General features: G+C 44.2%; 1 protein-coding gene across 2 annotated transcripts in view; it reads right to left on the bottom strand.

The window, feature by feature from the left end:
• Nucleotides 1-13,570, bottom strand: part of SAMD12 (sterile alpha motif domain containing 12) — a 169,809-nt gene that overhangs the window by 39,831 nt on the left and 116,408 nt on the right. The gene's annotated exons all lie outside the window — the stretch shown is intronic.

Raw genomic sequence — 13,570 nt, 5'->3', positions numbered from 1 at the left:
CAAGCTCGTGACTATCTTTAGAGCCAGGGTCCCTCAGCTGTGGGTGTAACACTTCACAGGCACTCCTGGCCCTGCTTCCCATCCATCCAAAATGCTGTCACAAAGGCTGTTCTCTGTTTCCTTGCTTGATGATAATGGATTCATATTTGCAACAGCAGACTCAGAAATGCCTGAAGACTTTCAAGGTCCCTCCGAGCATAGCCTATCTTTGCCTATCATTTCTTATTTGTTACAGAGCTATTGATCCTAACTCTGCCAGTGACACCAGTCTCTGCTACCCAGTCAAAAAAATCTCCAAAGACAATTAGATTTTCTCCCAAAAGGCTCTCACTTCTGGGCAGAGTTTGTTCAAAACATCTGCAAGGCCACACGTCCCTGTCTTCTTGGAAAATCCTAACCTAGAAAGATTTTCTTTTGCCACGATGTCCACAAAGCTTTAATAGATTTGTTGGGGTTGTGGCTTACTATAAGAGAGCTATTGTCTTGCTATTCTCCCATATTAAATTGCTGTGTTTATCTACTGCTTTCTGACATATTTAGCATGCAATCTTTTACAATCTTTGCACTCCATATTCATAAAGCAACCTGTGCCGTGCAGTGTTGGCCCACAAGGAGGGCTTCTGAAGTGCTGTCATAATACAAACAAGCACAAAGAAATAAAAACAGCTCATGAAAAGAATCGACTTCACCCTCTGCTTTTCATCAGTAAGAAAAGAGGACTCCAGTAAGCAGACAGAAAATAACGAGGGCATATTGCAGGCAGACTACGCGTGCCAGTCAATGTGCAGATCTCGCAGGAAGCCTCATGATTGCCTTCGCAGGGAATCAATCTGCATATCTGCAGATTAGCTTCGCTCTTCATGATGACACCGTAAACAGGGGCCAGGCTGAAGCACACTTAGGCACCTGCATGTAGGACTTGCCTCGTTACTGGCTCCTTCACTCCCTGGCCTGGGGAAGGGCACGCAGGTCTCCTGAAAGGCCACCCAGCTCTACATCTGGATTCGCATCCTTTGGGTCAAGATTTAGCAGTGCATGTTAAGGATATTTTCAAGAGGTAGCACGGACTCTCACATATATTGTCTCTCTTCTCTGTTTCTCTAATTCCAAAACTACTCAAACTGTACTGAATAAGGGAAAACAAGCACTTGATAAGGCAGAAGGTGAAGCTTTGAAGAAGCATGATTGCTGCTTGATTTTCAGAGGTGCAAAGCCCCCCAGCTCTGTGCAGGTTTCAGCTCTCTCCAAATAAACCTATCAAGATTTAATACAGATCTTTTGACACCCACAGGTACTTTGTAAAAATCACGCTCTCCCAGGGAACACGTGCACAAAAGCAGTTCCTATTTTTTGTAGGATATGCAGCCACGTACAACTGCTTATTTAAGGCAAGCTTTGAACTCTCAGTGAGATGCCCTGATAGAAAATGTTGCAATGCTGTGGCAAATTATGTAAATATCACCCACAAGGAAGTACCCTCAAACAGTAATCTTGTTTGTGTTCTCTCTAAATTTCCATCAGCTTGGATTTTAACTAAGCAAACACCGTTCTTGTTGTGTTATTATTTGGAGAGGGAACCCAGTGGGAACTCTACTTCTTCTCTGAACCATGTCCTAGATCTTTCCAGCTTAAAACCTCCACCACCCACATCCCTGGACAATTCTACTTTCACCTGCAAAAATTAACCCTTCACTCTGCTCTATCTTTCCAGATCTCAAGGCAGTTGGTTACCAGGCAACCACCCCCTATTTTCCCCGGCTTGCTTGTTTAATTGAAGCCTGTGCTAAATAAGATTGCCAAGGAGGGAAGGCACTCTCGAACGGAGCTCCAGTCACTGAAGTCACTGGTACATGGGTACAGGAAAGCAGGGCCCCCTCTACGTTGTGCTCTTAGCACCAGCAAATGACTGCTAAATATACAAGGGAAGACTTTTTATTTATATTCACCTTCTAACCCAGCAGTGGGAACCCCACAGGAAGGTGGGCACCCTGCACTGCCTGAACAACCCTTCCCTCCGCTTCTTTCCTCCCCAACACCTCACGCAGCCCCCGTGGATGCAGGGAACCACTGAGCTGCCCCAGGCTTCATCTGCGGAGACACCTAGACCTGATCCTCCACCGACAGGAGCTGCAGCTCATCTACCCTGCCTGCCTCATGAACAACTGGGGATACGGAGCACCTCAGGGGGCAAATTGCACTGGCAGTGTTCCCAGTGTACACAGGCAAGCAGTCCCACCTCTGAGCTGGGGCACAGACCCCAAACAAGGTCCGTCCCACAGCAAATCATAGAATCACAAAACCATAGAATACCCTGAGTTGGAAGGGATCCATAAGGATCATCATGTCCAACTCCTGGCACCACACAAGTCTACCCAAAAATTCAGACCATGGAATATTTGGCGCAGCTTTTCCAGGAGGCCCAGTCCAGCATACACTGTCCCAGCACCCACGCCCTGCACATGCAGGAGGTAGAATTGGAAACAGTCACTGACGAAAGGGGATTTTTGCACCTATTCCTGAAAGTCCAGATACAGAAGATGTAACCTTTCAGAAAATGCAGGCCCTTTTTTTTCCAGCAACATTGCTCAGAGGGAGGTAGCAACAGGGTCCACAAAATGAGGCCTTAGTAATACGCTCCGGTTCTGTCCTCCCAAATGGGACATGAGTGTGCAAGCAGAAGGGGAGAATACATTTTCATGATGCAAAACACGCTAATGTGAATGATGAATGTCTGAGTGCACAAAAATCCTAATGCTTTGGTAGTCGTTAGTCAGTGTTTCTGGCTAGACCAACTCAGCCAGGCAGTTCTCCACACCACTGCCCGAGTTCCCGGAGAGGAGTTAGGAGTTTGCAACGAGCTGGGGAGGAGAAGCTGCAGCAGCCTCCCCTTTGATGGCCTCAAATGGCTACAGAAACATCTGAAAACTCGAGCCTGCCTACTAAACAATCCCATTACCACGTTAGGTGGAAAGTTGTGCTGCCTCTATAGACATCTGCTTGGTGCAGAGCACTTCAAAGCAGCTGCTGACTAGACCGGCTTCAGCACAAGCCTGGCCTTGCAGATGAATTTGCATAAAATTCAGAGCAAATGGAATGAAAAATAAATCCACAAATTTCCTCACTTAATGAGAGGAGGATGAGAGATGTACTTGATTTTTAGGAAGAGTGTTCAACCACTCGTATTTGACCTACATGTAAGTCTTAGACAAAGGAGCAGCTCCGATCAAATGTTTTTATAAAGTGAGATGTGTGCAGTAAGGAATTCTTCTGAAAAAAAAAATAAATAAATAAAATCCTCTGCCTGGCTTCTCCAAGTAATTCCTCACTCCCTGAAAGCCAAATTCTTGTCCAAACAAATTCTGTCAGGCCTTACAATCTGGCTCCATCCCACCTAATCAAAAGCATTTAAAAACCTTCATAAGCTTAGAATCTAATTACTTCATATTCAAAGTATAAATACAGCCTCCAATTTGAACTGCCCTCTGGATGCTTATCTGAACTGGTGACTTGGAGGGGGCTTCTGGTCTCCCAGCTTCAGGCAACCAATGCAAGTTTGGTGGGAAGAATCCAGGTTGTACTATTTCCTGACTGCACGCTTCCAGCACTGAGGAACTAAACACTTCTCCACTGTGCCTGATTTTCTACTTTGTGGCAAGAGAGATTTTCCGAAGAGATAAGAATCAAGTGTTTCGCTCAAGAATTTCAAGAACTCAGAAGTAGCTTGTGATACCTGAAATAGCACTACTGATAAACTCACTTTGTATCTCCTCCTGACCCATGACACCTATCTTAGAGATATCCTCTGCCAGCCAGCTGATAAGACTTGTCTAGAAGCTCCAAGTGACTAATTGGTAAGAATATATCTCAAAGAAAACGCTTTTAATTACGTTTGACATCCTTCTATACATTTTGTGAGATAATAAATACATTTTCACTGGGTTTCCACTGATGCCATATGGCTGCTCACAAAAAGCTGAACAAATAAAGTATAACGAGGCTCATTAAATTAAAAAAAAAAAAAAAAAAAGAAAAAAAGAGAGATCTGCTATTAGAAGGACTTTTGGAATTTGCGAGATGAGTTTCAGATGGAGGAGATAACCCGTATATTGCTGCTTTGGACTTTCTGGTTGACAGCCATAGTATCAGAGGGATTGGTGGACTTACGAAGAGAAGCAGAAATGAACTTGAACTTTACGAAGAAAACTTGAACTATGAATAGAAGGTAGAACAGAATCAGCTTTCACAGAATTATATGCAAGCCACTCATCCTTAAAAGCGGAAAAATTGAGAGATGCCAGTTGATGAATGTGACAATAATGACTTGGAACCAGAAAACAGCTTCAGATGGTCAGATGACTATGAATGTGATGGTACCAGGCCAAAAGTGCAGTTGCAGTAGTAGGGTGAAAGAGAGAGCTATGAGCAAGAAATGGGAAAAAGGCTCTACCAAGGGGACAGTGTTTGCCTTTCCTGGCCACACGAGAGGGAAGGGGGATCCAAGGAAAATAAAAACAAAACACAAAGCACTGTGGACCTGTGTTAATGATTCACACAGGGATCACCAGGCAGCAGCACAAGCAGCCGCAGTGGTTGCTTGAAGAGGTTCTTGAGGGTCTGTTTACTCCAAACACACAGTTGCCTTACCGCCAGACTGCACGTATCTTGGAGGGCAGAGGACAACCCCTGCAAAGGAGGTCAACCTCTGCCACTAACAGTGCTTCCCAGTTCAGTCAGGAATTTTGATCTGGAAGCACGAAGGGCAGTCCCTGGCTACCCCCCGGGCAGGGCAGAGGTCTGGCTCTGTTGCCAGCACAGCTGAGTCTTGGCTTCCTTATTTGTTTTTCCTGCGCTGTTGTTTCATTTCTTTTCCATTTCCCACTCAGTAAACATCTGTTTGCTTAAATCTCTTGCTGCTTATTGCTTGTGAGATGGAAATCTGCATATCACTGAGTCCACATACAGAGTAATTTAGCACCAAGGCATGGTGAGAACTACAGCAATCCTAAAAAATAGTCGGGATCCCTACTATCACCTTGTGACACTACAAATAACCTGGCAGTGCCATGTCCCTTCCACCAGGAATTTCTGAGTGTTTCCAGCAGCACTAAAGGCTGCTTTTGGGTGACCCCAGAAGTTATGATATGGATACAACCACCTCAGGCTTCATTTGCACTGTGGCCGCTCTCACTTGAGCTATGCTAGTTAGAGAAGAATCACTTGAGATAATTCTGCACCGAAAGTCTGTCAAGAGACTTAGAGAAAAGCCCAGCTGGTATTATTGTAGAACGCATCCACTGCTTAATTATTTGTTAGAAGTGCAGCTCAGAAAGATTAGGCCGTTTATTACAGTTGCCGTCGGAGCCAGCCTCCCTTCCCTCTGCTTCTCATGTCTGAGTGTGTGCTGCTTCTCTGCTGAGTCGAGGACAAACAGGATGGCAGTGACTCACCTGCTCTTGCAATCGCTGCGCTGAGAGCCTGTGTTATTTTACTTTATTATACATTTTTATGGTGAGATTATTCAAGTAAAGGAAGCAAAAATCAATCAAAGGAAGGGCTGTTGCCAATTAATCCAAGGTAGTCTTTCATATTGGACCTACCATCGCTCTTAGCCCTATGGCAGTAAAAGCTGGTCACAGCATGGCTCTTAGACTTCACATCGCCACATTTCCCTTTCCCTCTAGTTTTAACAGACTTGCAGTAACAACAACTATTGTGTCTCTAACCCCCAGCAATTTCCTAAAGCTCAGTGCCTTTACCTAAACCCATCGCGCCGCAAGGCTCCTCGGTAGGATCCCTGTTTTAGACATTAATGTCTAAAATAATGTCTTTAATAGAAGCAGCAGATGTACGAGGAAGAAATGAAGACATAGAGAACAGGAAAGAGGGAGGACAGCACTGATTAAGTTTTGCTGTGTTACAGCTTGTTCTTTCAGAAAGCCTTGCCATCAGCTGTTCCCTAGCGCTGTGCATGTGTCTCTTTTGGCTGGAAAGCACTGCATTGTGTGTCAGCTGCAGCATGACTTCTCCTGGCTATTGCTCACTAATTGCAGACCCACTTCAGGGTCATTCAGCTGAGCAGCCTATCTCCTCAACAGGATGCTGCATTTCCCCGGTACAAAAAAACGCTCCGCGTGGCACATTATGCTGAAGGCCCTACAACGAGATGTACAATGTACGAATTACATTACATCAGCTGTATACTTTCTCCCATCTCATGTCTTCTTTTAATGAAAATGAAATAAGCTAATTCAGGATAACACTTCTGGTGTCGATCTAACTGTGATTTCCCCTCTTTGTGCGTGTAAATGCGTGTAGAGGAGCAGTGCACTTCTCCAGTACCTTGAGGGATACAGACTACAATGATACCCACACATCACAAAACAAAAGGGCCCCGACCCTTCAGGCCACGTATCTTTAAAAGGTCCTTTCATAAGGAAAGCGCTGTTAGGCAAGAAAATGGAATTAATTCATAGTGGCTCCATCTGCAATGTCCAGAGGATTCACAATTGGGCAGATAATGTGGAAGAAATGTATCAGAAATGATCAAAATAGGGAAAAAAGTGACAACCTTTGTACTTATTTACAGGCTGCTCAGATATCCAGAGGGAACTCTGCATAGCTCTTAAAATTCCCCAAGCTGGGGAGACTCTTATGAGATTTCACTACCCCTGTCATATTCACCCTATTTTACGTTACCACAAAGAGGACTTAACGCTGATAAAATATACTTCCAGAGAGCACATTAGTTTCCTTTAGGAATGATGAGTTTCCATTAAGACTGACAGGTATTTTCCATAATTTCCCATGGGAGACTATCCCCAGACTCCTCTAAAAGGTTTTCAAACCCCACTGCTACTGCCACTCAAAACACACAAGCACAACACCCTGCTCCTACTGCCCGACTCAAAGGGCTGTTCAAAAACAAATGACAAATCCTTCAATAAATTGCTGCTGAATACAATTTGCCTGCCCTCCTTGATTTTGCTTATAAGGAAGAGTGTTTTGTTCGCATTACTCTTCCTGCCAAAAGCATATTATCACAAGCTAAAGGGGGAAATTACTTTGTGGGAGCCTTTAATTAAAAGAGGGTAGCGTTTCACTGCCTTTCTTCTCTGTGATAGACACTGCCACCCCTCCCTTCTCCTTTCTCTATCTCCCAAAAAACAATCCGGAACAGGTTGGCATGATGGTCTTGTACCGAACCTCCATCACCGCTGAAATTCACTCCTTTTATACGCTGGCAGAACGCAACATTGCATAACGCTATAAATAACTTCCTATTCATCAAGGGCCTGCCTGGGACTGGCTATCACGCTGCTCTTTCTAGCACTGTCCAATAATTGCAAATTACAATTTTCTCACCAATGTGTTTATTTAGCATTGAGAAGTAATTGCAAGGAGCATGGTATCACAGTCTGGCTTTTCATTCTTTCTTTCTTTCTTTTCTTTCTTTCTTTCTTTCTTTCTTTCTTTCTTTCTTTCTTTCTTTCTTTCTTTCTTTCTTTCTTTCTTTCTTTCTTTCTTTCTTTCTTTCTTTCTTTCTTTCTTTCTTTCTTTCTTTCTTTCTTTCTTTCTTTCTTTCTTTCTTTCTTTCTTTCTCTTCCTCCCTCCCTTCCTCCCTCCCTTCCTTCCTTCCTTCCTTCCTTCCTTCCTTCCTTCCTTCCTTCCTTCCTTCCTTCCTTCCTTCCTTCCTTCCTTCCTTCCTTCCTTCCTTCCTTCCTTCCCTTCTTTATTTTCTTTCCTTCTTTATTTTCTTTCTTTCTGTCCCATTAGTTGCATCTAAATCGTTCAAACTTTAATGTGTTGTTGAGGGGAGAAAATAATATCTCCTTTTCTGTATTGTTAACTCTGCCCTGGACTAGGAAACTAGTCCTTCATGCCTGCTATGACTCTGAGTGAACTGCTATGTTCATTTTTTTCTTGGATGAGAGATAGTGCATGTGTGAGTGTGTGTGGTTTCTGGGTGATTAGACTCCTTACCTCTGCTTCCCTTCTATCTTCACTTCTATCTACTAGACTGAAATATCAGTCAGAAGCCTGTACCAGACATCCTCCTGCTATTTGTGATCAGATATCTTTCAGGGATTTGCTGTCTGGCAGACCACTGCAAGATTTTAGGACCTTCTGCAGTAATTCCATTTTTTTCCTGGAAACAGACTTTTCTCCTCTAAATGGATTCCCTCTTCCTTTTGGGGCTGCTATACATCCAAGAAGCAGATTGTGCTTTCAGTGCTTAAAAACTCCTGGATCAGCAGAAGTGTGTGCAACAGGAGATGCTAAGGGCTTCTCTGACAGCATGAGGCATTTGGATGGTAAACTCCCAAGCTCATTTCCAATGAAACTATGGGGTTTTTATTCTCACTGTTATACAGCGCAAATTTATCACAATTGGAATAAAAGACTTGGCAAAAAACATAAGCACCTCCCTGTCAAGAAACCATTATCTAAATAGCCTCTGAGATGTATCACAAGCACAAAACCACATTCTTTCCTCAGGAGATGCCTTTCAAAGCCAAGAGGTAAAAAAAGGCAGGGAAAAATACAAGGTTCAGAAAAAGATGACCCAAGGTCTGTACACTATAATTCAGCATACGTGAGCTCAAATCCAAAATATGGAAACACTGAGGAAAATTAAGGTAAATCACCCTAAACAATGAAGGCCCTGTGTAGGAGGTTGTATGCCCTAAACCTACAAATGGATGCTTTCATTCAAGCATGAAGTAGTCATAACTCACTGCATCGTAATTCTCCTTAGAGGATTTTATGTGCTTTATCACAGATGCATTGACTTAAAGCATTAGCTGATCTGGCTTATCTTTCCCCCACGTATTTGGGCATATATGGCCCTGCTCTGTAATGACTCATTTGAAAGTTGAGCCCAGATTCACCACAGCAATTTGCCCCATTGGTATAAATCTCTCTCACCCCCAAATAATTGCAGGACAGGTCAGGAGAAGAGAGAGGTCCTGAGCACAGCCAATGCTATGCAAGTATCTACTGAACTCCACGATGAAGTACATTTAGAAATACTTGAAGCACTTGAAGCTTCGGTATCTCCCCAGCATCTCACTCTGGTATTTCTGTGAACATGCCAAGTTACAGCCATAGGGCTGTGCTGTCTTGGTTGGGAATGGTCCTGGTATGAAGAAATTGCCATTATAGGACAACAGAAGCTAAGGCTGTTTATGAGCTACATTATAAAAGGCATTTTAAGAATCCGAGTAATAAAAGCTGTGGTTGTAGTCTAAAGAATGATTCCATTAAAGAAAGTGTCACTAGATGTTTCCATGTTTATTATGTGCTAGTAACTCCGGACTGAATGTGCTCAATTTGGGAGTACAAAGACATTTTTCTTCTAACAGCCAATCTTAAAAACTCAAGCTGGGATCTGAGAGGTGGGGAGGGTTTTTCATTCTCATACCTCATTACCAGTAAATGTAAATTAATATAGACTTGCTTATGTGGCTATAACCAAACCTTACTTTGTTGTTGTTTTTTTGTTTTTTTTTTTAAAAAAAATCTTGAAACCAGTTTGAAAACAAGAGCCAAAACATGTAAACCAGAACACAGGGGTTTATGCGGCGCTGACCCTGTGCCTACATACTGCAACTCAGCGTACACGAGCACAAATCCAAAACATCTGACTGAAGCCACAAATGTTGCAAGGCTAATAACCAAGATAGATGGTGAAGATACAACAAATTAGAGTTAAACCCTCCCCGGACTACTGCATGTTTTGCTATTGTCCTTTGAACTCTCGCCAGTGTCTTTTCAGGAAGGAGCAGCTCAGGGCTCCAAGTTTTATCCTAGATAAAGTCACAAAAAGCCAGAAAGGAAGGCTGTTACCTCTCTGTGTTATCATATAGGAAGTCTGCCACCACTTTCCTGGTGGCAAGCACCCAGTGCTGTGAACCTGTATGAATCCCACAGTCTGAGTGCTACAAGAGCTTAGGGATATGGTTTAGTGGGGACTGTTAGTGTTAGGTCAGAGGTTGGACTCGATGATCTTGAGGTCTCTTCCAACCTAGAAATTCTGTGATTCTGTGATTCTGTGATTCTGTGAAGGGCAGGAGCTTATCAAAACGGCTTTGGGCAACTGCTCGCCCTCCATCCGCATCTCAGAAGCCACCAGACCGACCCAGACGAAGGGAACTTCGAGCTCCTGGGATCAAGGCTGCAAGAGCCTTCAGTCAGTAGCCATGCTGTAACGAAGCGAGATTTTTAGAAGACTAGCCTAAATTACAATTAGTTCGTAATAATTAGCAAGGAACAACAACAACAAAAATAGCATTCATTCACTCAAAATGATTTTTAATGTTATAATGACTGCTACATAATTATACCAGAGAAGGGCTATTGAAAAGAGGGAGAAAAGATAACTTCAAAAAAGGGAACTCATTTGGTGTTTATTTGCTGCAGGCTTCTAATTACTCTGGAAGCCAGCAGCCCTCCTGATAGGATTACCGCCACAAACGCAACTGCAGCTGCGAGGAACGCTGAGCACATCAGTTTTTTAGCACCATTAAAACAGTCCTCTATAAATACCAGATGCATCTATCTATCCATTACTATCCCTTCTCAGCACTTATTAGCCGAGCAGCCGCAGAGTATATCACAAAAATGAAATGTGTATCTGTGGCAGGACCGGCGCGGCAGAGCAAGTAATTTGTATCAGGCTGTAGAAGAGTTTAAGTTTTATTATTAAGTATATGTCACAGATATACTAGTACCAGTTCATCTTTTTCCTCTTTATAGTCCAGATTTATACACTTATTAATAAACTCCGGGCGGTCATTTCAACACTTGCGTTTAGCGGAACAAGCCGGTCAGATCTGATCAGGCTGGCGTGGATTCCACGTGGCAAAGTACAGAGCCCTGGCAACTTTAATTGTGGCAGGCTGGAGGAGATTTATGATGCTATCCATCCCGGTCCTGGCTAATAAATCACATCTTCCCCGCTCTTCAGCTGATAGGTTGGAGGAGAAATGCTGGTAGGTCTCATTAGTGCTGCACGGAGGTAGGCTCCCGCGAGCACCGGGCTGCAGGGAGCCACGCGGCGCGGCGTTTGCTCCGCTTTTGCCCACATGGGATGCTCAGACAATTGCTGGTGGGATTCTGAAAAGCACTAAGAGGAGTGATTTTGCTCGGGAAGAAAGGCTGGAAGGGTAAAAAAGGCTTTAGAGCTACGGCACTGGACGGCAGCTGCAGCCGTGTGAGTTCAGCTCTGGTTCCAGTACAGATTTCCCGTGCAGCCCGAAGCCTGAGCTTCAGCGCTTCTGTGCCTCCTCCAGGAGCAATCCTCAGCTGATGCTTCCTACCATTTGTCTTGTTTAGGAGGTAAGCTCTTTAGGACAGCCACTGCCTTTTACTATACATATGCAGCCATTCTCACCAGGGGGTAGTAGGTACAACAGCAATAGAAAACAATAACTAAAATAGCAGGAAAACATTTCCAAATGTCAAGTTTTTGTATTCTGTCCCTCCCCTGCATTTTTCTAGCAAGCTAATAGGAAAAAAAAATAAATCACAGAGCAGTTAGACATTTCTAAGGTCCAATGTGAACAGCACAAAGCAAAAAAATGTAGACATGCTCTGTAAAATAATACATTTCTCAAAATACTCAGGAGATGGGGCAACGGCAAACTGGCAGTTTCATTAAGAGATCAACCTCTAATCCTCTTTGTGAGGCAACATCAGTGGAGAAATTAAGATTCCTACATAGTACTCTTAATTACTGCATTATTCTAGGACCTGCAAGAGCAGGGGGGAGCCGGCACTCCTGGTACACTGCGTGTGCCCTGGAGCCGTGCGAGGCGAGCCAGACCGGGCACAAGCAGCGTGCAGGTGAGGAACAGGCAAGCTCTGGTCATTACAGGGCAGCTCTGAAAGGTGCACTGATATATTGCCTGTCTAATTCACGTGGAAACAGATTAGTGATGGAAACGTTCCCCTACGTCGCGTGTCGGGTGCGTTCCCAAGACAAAACAGAAGTCTGCGCACTCAAGTGGAAGGTATGGATCCAGGTTTAAATGGGCTGGCTGGAGAGGAGCAGCGACAGCAGTCACACAAAGCTTTTCTCCTACAGGTAGACTTCTCCAGGCTTCCTCCCTGGTTTACGCTTCAAGCTGCAGAAGGCAGTGCAGACACATCCGACGACAAACGCAGCAGATGCAGAGATGCAAAGAAACAGTGAGACAACACGAGACAGCAAGCAGTCAGCACACTTCAGCAGCTCAAAAGCTGCCAATTTTTCAGGCAGCAGTTATCAGGTGGGGTCTGCAGGAGGCTGGGAGCTCTCGGGGAGCTCTCCCCAAGGAGCAGCCCAGGTGCTACTGCCGTGGGGGATGGAGGGTGGAACCGCAGCCACGGGAATGGCCGCGCTTCCCAAAGGAGATGCCAGGGAGGGAGGGAGCCTGTGAAGGGCTGGAAGATGAGAGAAGCTGCCAAGGTTTCATGTGCACAGGAGTCAGGCCTGGAAAGGATTTCCAGTTGCTTTGTGGGGGCAGCTCACCAAAGACTGCAGAAGTTCACGTTGTGCTTACAGGCACCGCGGAGGTAGGTGCATACAGACAGCAACACAAACATTTCTGAAGTCTTCACTTATCTGAGCTGCATGTGCAACAGTAGGAAAAGACTCCATCACATTTTTGTTAATGACTCCATTAATGAATTAATACAGAGTGGAGCTCAGTGGTGCAAACCCTAAATAGCTGGCTAATGCTTGTAGGTGCATATAGCACCTATTTCTGGAGTAATCACATTAAGCACCATGCTTACTACTTCCTCACGTTTCCAACAAGTTCAGCTTTCAACGGGGAGAAGAGGGAACGAGAACGCTGCATGCAGCCCCATAATAGTTTCAGTTGTGAAAAAGACAGAGCTTCATGATTTCCAAAGTTGCTATTTTTGTACATGCTTGGAGAAAACGGCGTTTAACAAAACTTCACAATCAGCGATCCTCACAGAGTGTTCAGCACGTAGCTGCCAGTTCTTTACTAAGCTAATTCATTTTTAAAAGCATCTCAGCAGAGATTTCTGCTCAGATTTAGATTTGCATTCCACTGTATGATATTCTTCAGTAGAAATGAAATACTTTGGGGATAAAAACAATCGTATTGTTTCATTAGCCTGAAATATCTCGGATGGGGACAGCAATAAAAATAGATAGCTTATAGATAAGAGCACAGCCAAAAAAAAAACATGTTTCAGAGCAAGGGTTCAGAATGACTGGCAAACAGCCTGCCCTTTTGATGGAAACCTGTGGGTAAGGTCAGGTCAGAACATGGGCACGTTCAGCTGATGAAGTCCTGACTGCCCTCTCAGCTCCGTGTGTTGGGTTCCCTAACACACCGAGTTTCAGTGCTTCCCAGCGGTTGTTTTATCTCACAGGGACAAGGAAACTCAGAGGCAAATGTTCCCTGATGAGAAAATGTTCCATAACCTCTCAAGACAGAGCCAACCTTGTGATCCACACACGTTATTTTTCCTGAAGACAAGTCAAGCAGGGTGTTACTCACGTGTGGATGTCTCAGACTGTTCTTCCTCCTTTGATAGGAAGCATTTACGAATG

The sequence above is a fragment of the Anas platyrhynchos genome, chromosome 2 (assembly GCF_047663525.1).
Source record: "Anas platyrhynchos isolate ZD024472 breed Pekin duck chromosome 2, IASCAAS_PekinDuck_T2T, whole genome shotgun sequence".
In the NCBI taxonomy this organism is placed as follows: Eukaryota; Metazoa; Chordata; class Aves; order Anseriformes; family Anatidae; genus Anas; species Anas platyrhynchos.
Note: the sequence above shows the minus strand (reverse complement) of the source record. Positions and strands in the feature narration are given on the sequence as shown.